This window comes from Haliaeetus leucocephalus, unplaced genomic scaffold, assembly GCF_000737465.1.
Source record: "Haliaeetus leucocephalus isolate CR32 unplaced genomic scaffold, Haliaeetus_leucocephalus-4.0 Scaffold906, whole genome shotgun sequence".
In the NCBI taxonomy this organism is placed as follows: Eukaryota; Metazoa; Chordata; class Aves; order Accipitriformes; family Accipitridae; genus Haliaeetus; species Haliaeetus leucocephalus.
The window spans coordinates 1734360-1752225 of NW_010973342.1; the positions used below are offsets into that span (position 1 = coordinate 1734360).

The window sequence follows — 17866 nt, forward strand, 5'->3', positions numbered from 1 at the left end:
CTGTGCAAATTACTACATCTACATATCACAGTGATCTGCCTGTCAGAAATAGTAGCTTCGGTCTAGAAGTCGGTATGAGGATGATGCTGCACCCAGATTAATGAACACGTTCACTCTCAGCAGGGCCAATTAGCCAGGGCGGGCTGGTGGGTTAATTCAGTTCCAGTGCTGGCTTGTTTTCTAGTTGTGACCTTGTTTGCCTCTCATTTGGGTATCTTTGCATGCTGTCACACTACATCTTGGGACCTGGCAGCATCTATGCCACTTCTGAAATGCCGCTTAGTCATTTAGTTCATATAAGCCTTGTCACACTCGGCAGAGCTATACATAAATATGTTTTAAATATCTAGGCACCAGCACACTTCTCAGGTGGTTTCAGGAATCCAGCCCACGCAGCCCTTTAATGCCAACCTGAGAGTGGCGGATTGCTGCTTCATGCAAAACCTGGACTGATGCATTGTTTGATATATCTATCACAAAAGTAAATCAAATTGAAGCATAAAACACAAGAATCAAATTAAAATACTAGTGATCACCATACTAGTAGTTCACATGAAGAGGGGACAGCTAGAATGGGCACCTAGAAGACTGACATTCCACCAGAAAATACAAGTTCAGTGACAAGTCCTGAGAACTGCTTACATTTATTTGAAGAATAAAATCCTGTCTGTCTCCCTCATTTGCTCTTGAGGGAGGAAACTACCACTTAAAAGATGTACATAAAGTCTTCAAGAAAACAGTTCAAATGAGGTGACTGTCTTCAGATTTACTTTCAGAAGAAATTCCCTTATGCTGGGCTTACAGTCACAAGGCTCAAGGCAGTGGTAGCAAAATAATTTAGTAAGCCTTTACCATAAAGACACAATCTTAGCCAAAAAAGAGTTAACATTTTAAAAAGTTGAGAGAAAATTGCTCATTATACCTGCAATAATCTGAATTACTGTACCATATCTGTATTTTAGTATTACCTAGTCATCGAGGTTGAAATATCTTGTTATTGCCATAATTCTCCAAGAAGCAATTATATTACTAAAAACATTATAAAAAACAAAAAGGAATTTTCCTGATTAGTAGCAACAATGTAGCGGGCACAAAAAAAAATGGTTTTATTCAGTATCTCTGAGAGATAGACAGAACCAAATTTCTGAAAAATTGTCTCTTTCATCTCTCAGAAAATTGAGCCTGTAATTATATTCTAGATCTTGGTAGAGACTTAGTATTTATATCATTGTTATGCACTTCTTCTTTGTATATATGTTAATGTGCCATTTTTTAAGTTTTCATAATTTTTATGTATAGATGATTCATTTTGAGCAGCAGCAAAGGAATCTTGAAAATTTTCATCTTTTTTTCCACACATTTTCGCAAATCTGGTCACAGCTTTGCACAGACGTGAGTTTGTAACCAAGTTTTTTCAGTCTACGTATTTACAGAAACAGTTCTGACTTAACGCGAAGTAACCACGGAAAGCTGCGACAACCTTCATACTCGAGCAAAACTGTAAGGAGATATTGAAAACGAGCTGCTGTTAAGAATAACTCCGTTAAATAGCAAATACAGATGTCATGGTTGCGCAGGGCGGGTTTTGTAGGAGGCTTGGGGAAGGCAGGCAGGCTGGGGAGGTGCGATTAGCCGGGGCCCCCGGCGGGGACGGGGTTATCGCCGGCAGGGACTCCTGCCAGGTCACAGGGCAATATTTCTCTGAAGCGGACAATCTGCAGGAGTTTAGTCATAATAAAACAGGATAAAGTGTGTTTTCGTAAACACAGAAAGGACGCAGGCTCATGCTGCGAAAACAGCTGCGAAAACTGTCAGTGTTTTGGAGTCTGGCTTTCTCAGCTTCAACTTTTAAGATATTTAATTCTTCATAGAATATTTAAAAAGGAAACAGTGACCATGAGTAGAAATGTAAGGTCTGAGTCGGGGCGGAAACGTATTTTCAAGGGAATGTAGTGTTTGGGATTTTGCTTTTGCAAAATCTGGTAAAAACAGAAAGAACTGAGGGGAGAAAAAGGAAGTAAACTTTTTTTATTAGATGTTTTCCCACAGAATTATCAGTGAAGCAGAGGCGCCTGTTTCAATTTCTGCAAATCTGCAGTTTGGGGAAGTACGTGAATATCACGGGGGAGTTTCAGAATTAAATGACTGGATCACTCAGACCCAGATTCTGCACAGAGAAACCAAAAGGAAAACCTCGGGCACTGCTGGCACTTCCAAGATTACATCAATAACTGCGTTGCTTCACTCACCTTATACTCACTGTAGTGTGGCTATTTTTGTCTGCAGTTGTAACGCTGCAGCACAGTGATAACTCACTATGAAAGTGTGGGGGGCTTCGCTGTGTAGTTTCATCTGTGTTTGGGCTGATTGTTGAGCCTGAGCCCCACCAGCCGCTTCGGCAGGGCTCTGGGTAGCAAGGTGGCACATCCACTTTCCAAGCTCTATTTCATACTATGTCGATGCCTTCTTTTTTGCTTATAAAAGGGTTTCCACTTCCAACGCCTTAATTCCTGGTCAAATTTTAGAGATTTGTTAACAGATAGAAAAATTGCACGGGGGCACCTAGATGTTTAATCCAGCTCCGTGTCTACTACCAGATGACTTAGACGTTGCTCATATACCCTTGTAGAGATCAGAAAGCTTGTGCTAGCAGATCCCTTGCAGGACTAGGACCATACTTCATGAGTTAAGAACGGCTCTCCATGCTCAGCCATGTTTGGCTTTGGCATGTTGCATATGACAAGGCCAGCTGTACTAGTAGGGGTCTGGACGTCTAATCAACCAGAAAGAGCAAGCGGCTATCTCTGGTGTCCTCCCCCATCCCCCAGCAGAACACATTTTTCCAGAGCCACTGATATTCTTGCAGCGCAAACCTGATTTATGACCAGTGCCTTCAGGAGCTACTGCAATGCACATACTTAATTTGATAGTGATAGTTCCAGTAGCACAAACTGATAACATTTACACAGGATCTTTCTGTAAATGACTTGTATTTACAGAAATAAATTCCATTAGTATCTCCTATTTTCAAACATTCAGATCTGTGAATATGAATGCTCCTGCATTTGTATAAAAATATCCTCAAGATGCTCATGCGAAAACATTGAAACATGCACAAATTATATATAGAGATATATGAGAGAAACACAGTATGAGAATTAAAGAAAAGAAATACACTAAATATAGTCTATCAAAGAAATACACTAAATAAATACCTGGTTTTAACTTGCCTGTTCGGTCCATGTAACAGTCCAACAACTACGTTGCTCAGGTGGATGGTCCCCTCAGCTACTTTCGGTTGAAGTACACAAAGCTGAACTTAGCAATTAGATAAAAAAGTTGAGCTACTTTCTAATTTCCACACTTTCAAGTACATTAAGCAATTAGCAGGAACACTTTGTGGATTAGCTTTTGCAAGCCCTGCTAGAGGGGCCTCATGTCCTTAGCCTTGCTGGAACTGCACGCTGATGAGCTAATACGCAGGTGAAACCCGCACAGCCCCCTCCCATTTGGTGCAAAACACTTTGCACGTGGTAGTAGGGTCTCTTCTATTAACTCGGAATGTTTTTAATGCCTGTGAGTTATTTGTTTGATAGAGGGCAATAAAGAAAGGTGAAGAGGGCTGTCCCTCTGACCCACAGCGTAGTGCTCTGCAGCAGCACGCAGTAGCCTCGGGTGGTTTTTATGCCCAGGATTAACAGGGATTGGGAACGATGCAGAAGCAGCATGCTGAATCAAGGGTCGGAAATCGCTTTGCGGGGCAATTTCTCTAGTAAGACTCAAAAATGATGATGATTTCCAAGTACAAACAAACACCCGAATGCCCTATATTCAGAATTTGTTTATTTAGTCTCAATTTTTATACCGTAAATGGTGCAGCTCAGAGCTTTTTGGATGAGCTGACAACGCTGCGTTTCATGGCACAGAGGTTTGGCTGCAAGTGACAAAACTATCAGAAAATCTGGGAGAAGTGAATGCAAATAAGTTTGTTAAACTTTGACAGCAAACAAGAGAAAAAAGAGAACTTGTTTTCAATCAGAGACATTGCGTCATGCCCTTTTTCCCTTATTAGGGAAGGCACTGAAGCATTTCTGTTTATGCTGAATTTACTCCTGGTGGCTGTGGATACAACTAGTTTCAAATATGTATTCTTTTTAAAAACCTTTTTTTTAAATCTCTAAAATCTTCAAAAAAGATTGTCTTGAGTCTGTTCTCAGTCAGATGGATTTCTACCTCTGGGTTTATTTTTTCCTCATGTTCATTTTGGCCTTATGAAGGATTCAGTATTAAGGAAAGTGAAACATTTCTTTTGCTGCAAAGTCCTCTCCTTGTAAAAGCAGCATGTCTTTTTTTCCTCATCCTTAATCCTCTGTCCCTTTGGTCCATTTCTTCTCCGCAGTTTTCAAGCATCATAAAAGCTGCAATTCTCTTTTCCCTAGGTTTCTGATAATTATCTCTTACTTGTTTCTACAGTCTCTCTCCTATTCCCTTAAAGAAAATTGCCAACACTCTACAAACTGCATAATGAATAATAATGAAGGATTTTATTGCACACTTAGCTGTAAGCACACTCATGAATTATCTAAGTTTGTGAATGAATATTTACACTTAACCTGGCCTCAGATACACACATGCGTTGAGAATATCAGTAATATCTGTGACAGATAGAAATGTCTCCAAGTTTTCTGTAACAGGGGAGAAAATCCTATCTTCATTTGCTCTTCAGCAGTCTCAAGAATATGTCTGTGGAATAAAAGTATTTTTTTTCTCTTAGCTGAAGGACAGAGCTGCACAGTTCATCATGCCAAGCTAATGTATTTATGGTCCGAAAAGCTCTCCTCACTCCCAGACTTCAGGCTTACAGTGGAATCCAAGGTATGTAATGATGATATGAACATGATATACTTTACTGTAACCTGTGCTTCAGGCAGCTGTTAATGCCAGTCTAGCTTTCTGTAGTCTGTAGCCAAAGGAAAGTTGTCTGTAGCATATGTATAGCTTCAGTCCGCAGCATACTTACTGTGAAGTCAATGGCATGCTGAAGTAGATGCCACAGAACCTAAGAGTCATTTGTTAAAATTCAAGTCTCAGATGTTAACGTATCTTTGGGATCATTTCTCTGTCTAAGAAAGAAATTCATTTCCTCCCTGCTAAATTACTATTGTGGTAGTGTCTAAAGACTCGTGCAAAGATCCAGAGACACATTGTACTAAACTTTACAGAAACACTGGGGAAGATGGTCTGGCTCCAAAGAGATAGAAGTCAAAGGTAGCAAAAAGGTCAAAACACATAAAGGAGAAACCAAGAACTACAGTGTGAAGGGAAACAGAGAGATACACCGACCTCCCCACAACTGCTGAGCACATCAAGAACAGCAGGACTTGAACTCAGTCTGTTGGCTCCTAGTGTCATCTTCTATTGTATGCTGCGCTTCCAACAATCTTGGCCAGGAGAGAGGTGCCTTATTATTTCAATATTGTCCCAGATAATCTCTTTTTAAGTTGCTCTTGTTATGTAGACCCTTAAATTTTCAGGCCCAGTTTATGCAAGTCATATGCTGCTTTGCTAACCAGGAGATCATTATATTTTTCACCAAGTGTAAATGCTTTCAGTGGCATGCAGGTCAATAATACCCTACTCACTGCTTATTTTATGAACATGCAACACTTATGCACATGATGTAGATCCAAAAATATGCACAGTGAGTTTCTCTGCAGCATCTCAGTTAGTGGTCCTGGTCCTGAACTGTCAGGGAAGGGAATCAATCAGTCATTGCTTTTCCTTGGACTCTTGCTCTCACTGATCTGCAAAAAAGAACATGAGCAACTTTTAAGTTCAGACCTTCAAAAAGCTAAGTAGTGTGGAAGGATTGCTTGATTTTATTCACATGCAACACTCCTCCTAAGACATCCTCATAGATGGTTACTTTTGTGCAGCAGTATGACATTGTTGACTCATAAGTGCTTTTTTTTTTCCCTATAATCTTCAAATATTTTTCTACCAAACTGCTGCAAGTAAGCAGTTCCCATTTTTAATTAATTAATTTTAATTTATTAACATTAAATAATGTTTGTCAGTACCTAAATGTACCTTAACTATGAAAATACCGAGTGAAGTATTATCAAAGGCTTCATTAACCTCATCACATATACTTACAGCTTCTCCCTCTACACTTATTTATGTGCATACATTAGTGAAAGCAATGGCAACATGTATTGATTGTACTGTGGATTAGATTTTAATTATTACAGTTTGTAGAACAAAGACATAATTAATTTCACACCACATACAACTGCCGTAGGATAACTTTACCTTCTTTGCAACATTTTCTAAAGAACCGGTTCTCTATGAAGTGACTCTATTTTTAATCACACTGCCAAAACATAAAACTGCGTTCGTAATTCAGGTGCTGTACACCAAGTACATCTTCAGTGTGGAGGTCTCAAGACCTTTTTGGAGTGCAGGGGCATCACCCATGCTTGCAAAGAGGAGGAGCTCAGGTATGGACACAGCTATCGTCTACATCTGAATTTCTCGTCTGCAGAGCCAGCTATCAGGTGCCAGACTGAACTTGCAAGTGCATAGTGAGAGGCAGGCTTTGTGGACAAGTGAAGATAAGAAGTAGGTACAAAACTCACAGCAGACAGCACAGACATGTATTTACCTTCCCAGAGCTCCTTGGAAAGGGCTCAAGACACCTTCAAGGGCATTTCCTCTTACAAGAGAGAGAGTGAGCACCTTCACGGCTAAACTCCTTAGTCATCTATAAAGGATTAAGCATTAGGGGGAAACAAGAAGAGCCAAAGTTCTGTAATTGATTTTTGGCAGAGAGGAGCACTCAAAAGCCCCCACAGATTTGGTAGTAGCAGGCAAAACTGATTTCTTGGATCTAGTGCTGCACAGAAGTATGAAAAGGGTGTAGACAGGAAAAGATGACACCAAGACAACAGGGCAAAAACAGAGAGTAGGAGCTGGCTGCCTGTTAAGAGGAGAGGGAAAAGAAGGCAAAAGAGATACTGATGTCAAATTTCTTTCCATAAAAGCCCTATTTTCTACTTGTTTCCATTTTACCTTAGCCTTTGACGTCAGTGAATGGCATCTGTTCATTCTAGCAATAAAAATCTAACCCACAGTTTCTAGATCCCACTTTTTAACAAGATTTCAGAACTTTGTCATGTGATTATTTGCACATTTCTATCTGATTATTTGCACATTTCTACTGAATTATTTGTCTGTGTGATATTCTGACCACTACATCCATCATAAAACACACCTTGGAGTAAGTGTAACAGTGGGTTTTGCTTGCCTGAGCTTCTTTCAAATTGAAATGCAGTTCCAAAAGAGGAGCTAACCTGCATGTGTAGAATCATAAGACTACTTTAGCATCTTGCAAACACATTTGGAGAAAGCAAAATTAAACATTTAAGCATGCTGATTAAGGCATTGATTCTGCAAATACTTACTACCAGGCTTAATACCCTTGAATCAGGGGGACTATTCATGGTCAGAAAAGCTGTGCATGTGAGTAAACATTTACCTCTCTCAGCCCTTGAAAGCAATTGCAGGGAATATTTTTCTTCTAGATGGACAGTGCTCACTCGTCGGCAGTCCACAACTATGAAATGACATATATTATAATTGTGAAAATTATATAGGACTGCCCCTAATAACAGCCTGTAGTCAGTAATTGGCTCCGTGGTGAGACGAGAAGCGCTTAGTCATTCCGTGAGAGGCACACAGGAAATGCCAAGACGAACTGTCGTAATTAGACACATATTATTAGTATTTATTAAAACACAACTAGTTACACTGGTTGTGCATATTCTGTAGGCAGGCCTTTTGAAAAACTGAGTAATCTAGCCTTAGCCATGCAATATAGGCCTTGTTTACAATAGAAAGTTGTGCTGACCTAACTATATTACTACAGTTAAAGCTGTATACCTCCCGTTTAGGAGAAGCTGTATCAGAATAGCTTATTTTTCCTCAGCAGAAAACCAGGGGCAGTATAAAACACATTTGTACCAGTATAAGCGTGCATCATTTTAAATAGTACAATTAAATCGGTTGTAAAAATTCAGACAGCTCAGATAACATAGTTAAATTTGCATATGATGTATGAAGAGACCAGACTCTCTATTTCACAAATAAATGTGAATCAATGATTCTCAGCCCTCTTGCGTGCAAGAAGGGGGAGAAGAGAGAAGGGAAAATGCCCAGTGTTTAGGATAAAGCCTTTTATGCCTGAGCATCTTGTGACCTAACCAGCATTTGCAACTCAGTGAAATGCAATGTATTCGTTTGGCAGCCACCTCTAAAAGTACTTGAATCAGTCTGAACTGATTCTTTGAATAGGAACGAAGAGGGAATCACTATGGCTGGAGGGAGAGAAGCTGCTCATTTAACAAAACAGTAAAAGGTCACAGAGGGATAAATGTTTCTGCCAGCATTAATTTTACTATAAAGTTCCAGTTTCTCATCTTGAAAATTGAAGGGATTTTTTCCTTGTTCTTCCAGTAAGAGGAAGTAATGCATATATATGAACAAGCAGCACACTGTGTTATGGTGGAAGCTGGTTAATACTCTCTGAAGAAGATTTTTGTTTTCCATTGATCACTGATGAGCACCACAGCGCTGGTGGACCGACAGCAGGACCGGGCAGCAAAGTCTGGGCTTCTGCTTGCAACCGTACCTCTGGCCTGCTGTAACACCTTTGGTAAATCACCTTCTCTCTCTGCGTCACAGTTTCTTCCTTTACAAAATGAGAGAAGGTCAATTTGCAAAGCAGTTTGAGAAATAATGATTACAAGTGCTATATATTAGTTGGGTGGACTTATTAGCTTCTATACCTTCTTTTCTTGTGCAATAGCCACCAATAAAGACAGATATTTCAGCTTTGATTGCTTATTAGATAACTTACTAATTTTGGATTCAAATCTGAATTCAGATTTCAAATGAAATTCAAAGCTTCAAATTATTGAACGTGATTTTTCAGTTTCATGTTACAGAAAATGTAAATTTTCATATAGAATACTTCAATAAAACACATTTTGTTCCTATTTATTATTTTGAGTATCCAAATGGACACAATCGATCTGCTCAGCAACGCTATCTCTTTTTGAAGATTCCCCTCATTAGGTATTTATAGAGAAATTGCTACAAGTAATTCCATTACCAATTGCTACCAGTAATTCCATTAGGCTGAATCAGCGAGTAACCTTGTTTCTGACACTATAACCAGATATATCACATGAAGTTGTGAACTGAATGCATCATGCACTGGGTGGCTGCTGAGAAGAATATACTGAAAGTTAGGAAAAGAGAAAATAGCACACAGACATGGGATGTAACAAACTGAGACAGGATTTGGAGCCCATTGTTCCTTGCTGTATCTTACTAGCAAACTTACTACAATTAAACTGGGGGGGTGAGGGGGGGAAGTTTTGATTTGCATAATTACCTAGCATGTGGCACATCTTTTACCTATAGTCTCGAATATGGAAATAAAACTATTCACATGTCAAAATATTTTCAGCATCAGAACCGATATCATCGAATCATAGAACGGTTTGGGTTGGAAGGAACAGTTAGAGGTCATCTAGTCCAACCCCCCTGCAATAGTCAGGGACATCTTCAACTAGATCAGGTTGCTCAAAGCCCCATCCAACCTGACCTTGAATGTTTCCAGGGATGGGACATCTACCACCTCTCTGGGCAATCTGTTCCAGTGTTTCACCACCCTCATCGTAAAAAATCTCTTCCTTATATCTAGTCTGAATCCACTTTCCTTTAGTTTAAAATCAAAAGGTCCATGTCTTTCTTCTACTGAGGACTTCAGAGCTGGACAGAGTACTCCAGGTGGGGTCTCGCCAGAGTGGAGTAGAGGGGCAGAATCACCTCCCTCGACCTGCTAGCCAAGCTTCTTTTCATGCAGCCCAGGATACGGTTGGCCTTCTGGGCTGCGAGCACATTTTGCCAGCTCATGTCCAATTTTTCATCCACCAGTATCCCCAAGTCCTTTTCCGCAGGGCGGCTCTCAATCCCTTCATCCCCCAGGCTGTCTTGTGCAGGACCTTGCACTTGGCCTTTTTGAGCCTCATGAGGTTCACATGGGCACACTTCTCAAGGTTGTCCAGGTCCCTCTGGATGGCATCCCTTCCCTTAGGCATGTCAGCTGCACCGCTCAGCTTGGTGTTGTCTGCAAATTTGCTGAGGGTGCACTCAATCCCACCATCTATGTCATTGATGGAGATATTAAACAGTATTAGTCCCAGTATGGACCCCTGAGGGACACCACTCGTCACTGATCTCCAACTGGACATTGAGCTGTTGGCCACTACTCTCTGGATGCGACCATCCAGCCAATTCCTCATCCACCCAACAGTCCATCCATCAAATCCATATCTCTCCAATTTAGAGAGAAGGATGTTGTGGGGCACCATGTCAAAGGCCTTACTGAAGTCCAGACAGATGACAGCCATAGCTCTTCCCTTGTCAACTGATGTGGTCACTCCATCATAGAAGGCCACTAGGCTGGTCAGGCAGGACTTGCCCTTGGATATTGTCAGGTGTTCCCACATGTAAGTTCCAGGCAGCATGTTCTGTCACTGCAAGATCGTACTTGGTGTCAGTTTTACTGCTTTAGTTCTGTAAAGGATCAAATACAGGTATAAACTGGAATAAACAGAAGCTAGTCTCAGCTGTTTGTGTACTAGGTGTGGGAGAATAGCTACTCTTGCTTAATTGAAATTGTCTCTATTTCTGTTTTACAGTTGTCTCTCTTTTGTATATGCTAGCTAAACTTATTTAATTACATGTTTTATGTTTGAAACGTTTATATTATAATATTTTTCTTGATATAGCACAGAAGATAATCTAAAGCATACATTTAAATAATATTATTTGTCAAATTATTTAATCTGTTTCATGAGGGACTACTCCTTTAATTTTTTTGTATTTCCTGTATTCTTGGTATACATAAGAAATTATCTTTATATGACACTGAATCTTTGAATGATGATAATACATGATTTTCTGTAAGACAGAAACTTCCTAGTAACAAAAATGGTTCGTTCTGCAATTCCTGGTAAACCTTTCCAATATTTAAAGGTATAGCCTTGAATACCAGTGACCCAGGCCCCACTGGCTTTATCAATATCAATTTTACTGAGCTGTTTGCCAGGGTGCATGTCATGAAATACATGAAAAGCTTTTGTTCTATTAATTGTCTTTTGGATATCATCCCAGCATCTTCTGGCCATTCCAAATCATGTTTGCTTGAGATGGGTTTGAATTAATTCTCTGAATTCAATGATGTCTCAGGTCAAGGAAGTTCAGAGGCAGGCTCTGATGTACTCCCTTCTCTTACAAATTTCCTGCCTGTGTCCCTTCATCTTGTGCCATGCAGTTATCTGAAAATCCTGTGCAAATTATGAATGCTTTTTAAAAAACTCTAATTTTGCCCAGATTTGTATTAAAATTATATTGTAAACATATATATATATATATGGATGATGAGAGGAGTCTAGGATCTTAACAGGTTGTGTTCTTCCTGTTCAATTAGTTGTAAATTGTATATCTTTCTGGCCCTAACTTAGGAAACCGCTTTAATGCATGATTAAAACCCAGTGAAATCAAGATCTCAGCACACATTTAAGGCTTAGCCTACACTTCAGTGTTTAAAAGAGCAGTTTACCAGCACGCATTCCTGAAGGAATATTTATCATGGTAAACCAGTATTTCCCTGTGATTGGGACACAGTCTCCAGGCAATCCACCAAAAGAGATCTAAGAGATCATGAGACACTGAAAAATTTATTAAATAACACTGAGACAACTTAAATATTTAACTTCTGTGAGGTCTGACATAGTAAGTTTGGTAGCTCCACCCTTTTCATACGCTGCAGGTGACTCTTGGCATTATCTCAGTGCTCCACAACCCACACTCCCTTATCATTCACCGTCAAGAATTCAGTCAATCTCTTGAAACATGCATGGAAATGATGTACGCATATACTGAGAAACACAGCAATGTACTGTTCAGCACTCCTATCTGAAAAACCAGTATAATTTATAGGCATGAATATATACTAGCATATACATGTACATTTATGGATTTCTGCTTTTACTTTTATGAACCTGTGCAACAAACTTTGCAACACCATTATTTTTTTCTTCCCTGGGGAGTAAGGAATTTGTGTTTATTAACCAGGTAAACATAGATTCATCTCTGTATAGTGTCTTCTCTAACATTTTGCTAAACTGAAAAATTGGCTGCATCATTGTTATTCTGTGCTTTCCAGAAGTCCACAACTGAACTGTCAGCATGCTGGAGGTGAGAAACCATTAGAACCTTACATACGTGCTATACCCTGTCAAAGTGTTGCAGAGTTCGTATGGTCCTTCCCCAGATCCCTTCCAGGCATTGGGGCTTAAAGGTTATGTTCCCTTCTGGAAAACCACATGTACCCCATTTTGTTTAACTAATGCTTTATCTTCAGAAGCAGGTTTTCCAATACAATGTAAATATAAATATTCTGCTGTGACTTCCTGTGGACTCCCTTATATTATAGTTTACAAATGGCTTTTTTGATTTTCTGATGTCACATGGAAAAGGAACCGAAAGTGGAAGAAAAAACCCTTATGCAAGATGAAAGGAGTATTCATAGTTGTATGCGGTAAACCTTTCCCAAAGAGACAACTTAAATTATGAAGCTTATTTTTTTCATTGGCATTACATTAATTTCTTACTGAGACATTTAGTGACTGCAAACAGTAACTGATATTGTCTGCAAATATGATACACTATGTGGGTGTTGCGAAAGCTAAATATAGCTCACAAGACAATTCCTCTCGTGCTATCACTACCATCTTGTACAATCTTGGAGTGGAGATGAAAGGAAGTGACTAATTCAGGAGGTGCATGAACCCCAGCAGAAGTTGCTGCTTCCACATGAAGGAGTGGTTTGCCATCGCTCGGCAAGCAGAGACCGGCGTATTTGTCCAGCAGCAGCTCCAGGGTTAAAAAAGTGGAGAGTGCAGGTGCAGGAACCTCTGATAAACCTTCTCATCTCCTTCTGGGAATGGGTTGTTGCTGCAATAATGTTATCACAAGAGCCCGTCTGTAGAGACTTCTGCCGCTGTTGTGAGTGAGTGCAGAAACGTGTTGGTACAACCTCTCTATTCAGCCCTGGGAAGGCTGAGAACCTGGTGAGACCAGTGGGAAGACTGAGCTTCTACTCAGTGGAGCAGCACCATGCTGTCCACTGTACCTATGATGCTGCGCTCTTGACAGGTGATAAATCATGTCAACCTCCTTAGCTGCCATAATGTTTCTGTTGTAATTATATCTATGTATCTATTTATTGTGATGTTTTATCTTGCAGGTTTTAAATATGATGTATTAAAACATGGTGCAGTGCAATCCAAATGCAATGAGGCAAGTAACTGTAAAAGCCAAAATTAGGATACAGAGAACAATGTATTTCAAATTAAGTGGGAACAAGATTACTTGTTAGCTGAAAATAATGAGCACCTTCAGTGCCTTATGTGCATGCAAATGATAGGTGTGCCAAAGGAATATAATATCAGCTGACATTACAAAACCTACCACCATGAAAAAAATAAGAGAAGTGCACTGGAGAACCTAATCATTACAGAATTAAAAGAAACTCCCCCCAAAATCAACATCACAAGCAAAGAAGCATGCTGATTTAAAATGTCACTGCATAAACTCAAAACCTGGCTGCCCCAGATGAGACATGCCTCAAGTGAACCCCTGAAATGGGATGGTGAGCCAGAAAAAGGTATGCAGTTAAAATGTTCTCTGCATCTATGGCTAAAAAAAATTAACAAAACATGGAAGCTTGTTATCATCCCATGTAACTATAGAAAGCAGAATAGTTGGTGCAAACAATCACATGCTCAAAATTTGAGAGCAATCACAGAAAAATGTAAGCACTTATCATTGACTTTGGATGAGACCACTAACAGCAATGAAACCAGGCAGTTGTTAAATTTCAGCTGAGCTATTGCTAAGGTTTTCTTTGTAAAACAAATGGGGCAGTACTTTTACCGTACATTGGAAGTATTTCTTTCTACCACTAGCTCATGTAACAGTTTTCAGAACTCCCTTGTCACAAATAGTGACAAGCAGTGACTGTCTAGAAAAGTCAATTAATGAGTTTGCTGAAAAGAAACTGCAGCTGAATACCTCACTTTCACTGCACAATACTTTACCAGACAGTTGATGGTAAATCTATGAAACAACGAACATGAAGACTAGTATCATATATATTGTTAACCTCATTCACAGAAGAAATACTGCACACACACACAGAAAATGTATCAAATATCTGAAGCAGCTGAAGCTAAACTATGGGAATTTACCCCCTCATTCAAAAGTTGGTGACTGTAAGCAGGGAGGCTGCCTTCTTCACTTTTCCAAATCTGCATGTGTGAAGATGAGAGAGCAAATAACACATTTCAGTTATAAGAGCCTATCTCTGCTCATTGGTCTTCCTACCAGCTCTGTAATAGCTCCAGTCTGCATGGTGCCTAAAATCTGAGAGCTATTCAGGTCACATATTATCCATGGAAGAGCTTAAAATTTACTGGAGTTTCCATGTCGGACTGCAAAATTTTCTACAAAGACACACACACACTTAAAAGTATCCCGAACTGAACTCTTAAAGCTGTAATTGAGAAAGAAGTGCCTAAACTCATCCCTAGAGAGCCCATTCCCACATCTAGCATCCATGAATAGCACTGAATTTAGCTCAAAATCCATTTAGTACTCCCAGCTGACATTAAGCACTCTTATCCCGCCTGTGGAGCGAGCTCCTCCAGAAGACTGCTCTAAGCAGCAGTGTAGAGAATAGCTTAGGATGAGGTCCATATCCTCCCTCCTTTTAACTCTCAGTAACTCACTCATGAGATAGAGATAGTATTTACATTTTGCATTACAGAGTGAGGTAAACTGCATACATATAAATGGAAATAGAGTTTGAATTCCAAGTCTTTTAGACTTTTCATTTTAAAGGAGTATCTTCAGCAACAAGATATAGGGAGTTTGGGTCTGGTTTTATACCCTTCTTGGTTCTGCCTTTCCTTTCTGAACAATAACTCAGTTGCAACGAGAGGGATGGACAGTGGCCTGTATCCTAGGGCATTCTACCATCTGCTCATTCCTTTGGAAAATCAGAATCAGTGGGTTCAGCTTCCTCAAGACTGAAAAGGTTCTAGAAGAAACATTTCTGTCTTCTAAGATAAATACACAAATCAACAGATTCCTGTGCACAGGGCTGCCACAGCTGTGTCCTCCACTGGTACCTGCCTGCTCTGAGGACACAAAACAGTATTTTTAACTCTGAAGTTATGTCTACAGTGGCATATAAACCAAGACCAGCATATGGACTTGAACACAGGACTACGTAGTACTTAACTGTTAGCACAGTTGGCCAATAACCACTGTCTAGCATCATCTGGAGTAGCACATGCCAAGAACCATCCCCAATAGGAAACCTGGATGTAGCCACACTGGTTTGGGGGAGTGAGGAGAGAAGAAAGTGCAGTCATGTGGATGTGAAGTGGGGGCCTCTCACGACCCCTACTTACTTGTAAAAATGTCTTGTTGTCTAGAGTTATTTCTGGCAAAGCCAAACCTGCTGTCTTTTCAGATGGTTTTCAATAGTGTTTTCTACTGATGAGCTCTAAGCAGTTCTCCATTTCAGTATAAGGGAGTCCTGGATCACCTGGCAGCCCTAAGCAGTCGGGGGAGATGTCATGGTTTAATCCCAGCCAGCAGCTAAGCACCACACAGCCGCTCACTCACTTCTCCCCCCACCCAGTGAGATGGGGGAGAGAATCGGAAGGAAAAAGGTAAAACTCATGGGTTGAGATAAGAACAGTTTAATAGAACAGAAAGAAAGAAACTAATAATTATAATAATAACAATAATTAAATGCCAATAATAACAATAAAAGGATTGGAATATACAAAACAAGTGATGCACAATGCAATTGCTCACCACTCGCCAAACGATGCCCAGTTAGTTCCTGAGCAGTGATCTGCCCCTCCCCAGCCAGCTCCCCCCAGTTTATATACTGGGCATGATGTCACATCATTCCATTCATGGTATGGAATATCCCTTTAGCCAGTTGGGTCAGCTGCCCTGGCTGTGTCCCCTTCCAACTTCTTGTGCCCCTCCAGCCTTCTTGCTGGCTGGGCATGAGAAGCCGAAAAATCCTTGACTTAGTCTAAACACTACTTAGCAACAACAGAAAACATCAGTGTGTTATCAACATTCTTCTCATACTGAATCCAAGACATAACACTGTACCAGCTACTAGAAAGAAAATTAACTCTATCCCACCTGAAACCAGCCAAAGCAGAGAAGCCTGTGCCACATACAGGTGCCCTGAATCCCTTTTTACAGGGGCTTATAGTTTTTCACAGACTGCATAAGAAACGTTGCCTTAATATTTTTTGGCACAGCAATGCTTCAATTCCAGATATGGAAATCACTGCTATGCACAACAGTGAAGCATGGAATTTTCAGCTTGTTTCTTAAGGGTATAATTGCCTACCTGAAAAACTTTTCTATGAAGTACTGTTTGGTGTAAAGAAACACATTCATCTGTGAAAGTATGCTCCCAGGAATAAAAATCTGTAAAATCAAAATATTGCAACAAGCCAGAAAGCAATGCCCTTGGCTGCCAATTCTTATTCACTGCTGTGAATATTGACATTGACATTTAGGAAGAAAATGTGTGTTCTGAGAAATAAACTACTCTTTTATTTAATGATACTGCATTCATTTTACCCCTTTAACAACCAAAGTCCAAGAGATCCATCTCATAGGATTCTAATTCCATCTGTGATCTGTAGTTTTAGCCCAAACCTGGCATCTAATACTCTCCTCTGATACACCACCACTGGATTACCTTGGTCTTTAGTGCCTCCTCCTTGTGTTATCTGATCACAGTAGGTTCAGGATTTAGCTCTACCTGGCCCTACAATCAGCCTCAGAGAGAGAAAAATGTTGCTTTCTTAGGGGAAATGACCTCTGGCTTCCCTACACCTGGAAAAGCTGGCTGGGTCTAGACATTTAACCATTCCTTTATTTCATGACCTCTTCAACTGTCGAAGCATGTGAAGTTTTTCAAGATCAAGACAGAAATTTTCATTCAGCCAGTTAAAGCTATGCCTGCTTTTTTGTCCCTTGGCAGTTGATATTGAAATATTATCAAACTCAAGAGACACATCTCTTTCAACACAAAATCCTAATGAAACCAGAAAACAAGTAATATTCATGCCAACAGAGAAAACTTCCTTGAGAGAAAACACCTTTGAAATATAAATACATAAATTGGCCTTGGAAAGCGAGATAGGTTTTTTTCCCATTAACAAGCTCCAGTGAGTAACTCTTCAAATGAGCGCCTAAATATCATTCAGTTGGAATTACAAGCCAAAATATCATGAAAGATATTTTAGAGAGCTTAACAGTGTAGTTGCAAAGTATTGAAATATTAGCTACTTCTTGACAGAAAAATACCCTTTCCCTCTCTCATGCTGCTCAGTGCTTTCTATTTCAGGCTGACAGCCCTGCAGTCAATCACAGTAGCTAGAAATCTCTCCTTAGTGCAGTTACAGGTTTGGAAATGCAGGTACTAGATCTCAGCATGTATTTCCAAACAATTTTTTTCTAAGATCAAAATAGTAATTTTTTTGGTTGGGATTCAATACCCTTTTTTAAATGCCGCTTTTGTCAAACTTGACTTTTTTCCTTATCCTATATGAACTCTTTGTAATAGCTGCTGGCATTAATCAGCCACTCTTAATGGTTCTTTGATATCTATGGAATTAGTTAT

At 39.9% G+C, this 17866-nt stretch overlaps 1 long non-coding RNA gene across 1 annotated transcript; it reads left to right on the top strand.

Annotated features, from left to right (window-relative positions):
* The first annotated feature begins 1771 nt into the window (after positions 1-1771).
* On the top strand, positions 1772-15803 carry LOC104841668. Its single transcript, XR_775392.1, has 3 exons — positions 1772-2261; positions 4775-4875; positions 12299-15803. It is a non-coding gene; the product is annotated as an uncharacterized LOC104841668 (long non-coding RNA).
* The last annotated feature ends 2063 nt before the right edge of the window (positions 15804-17866 follow it).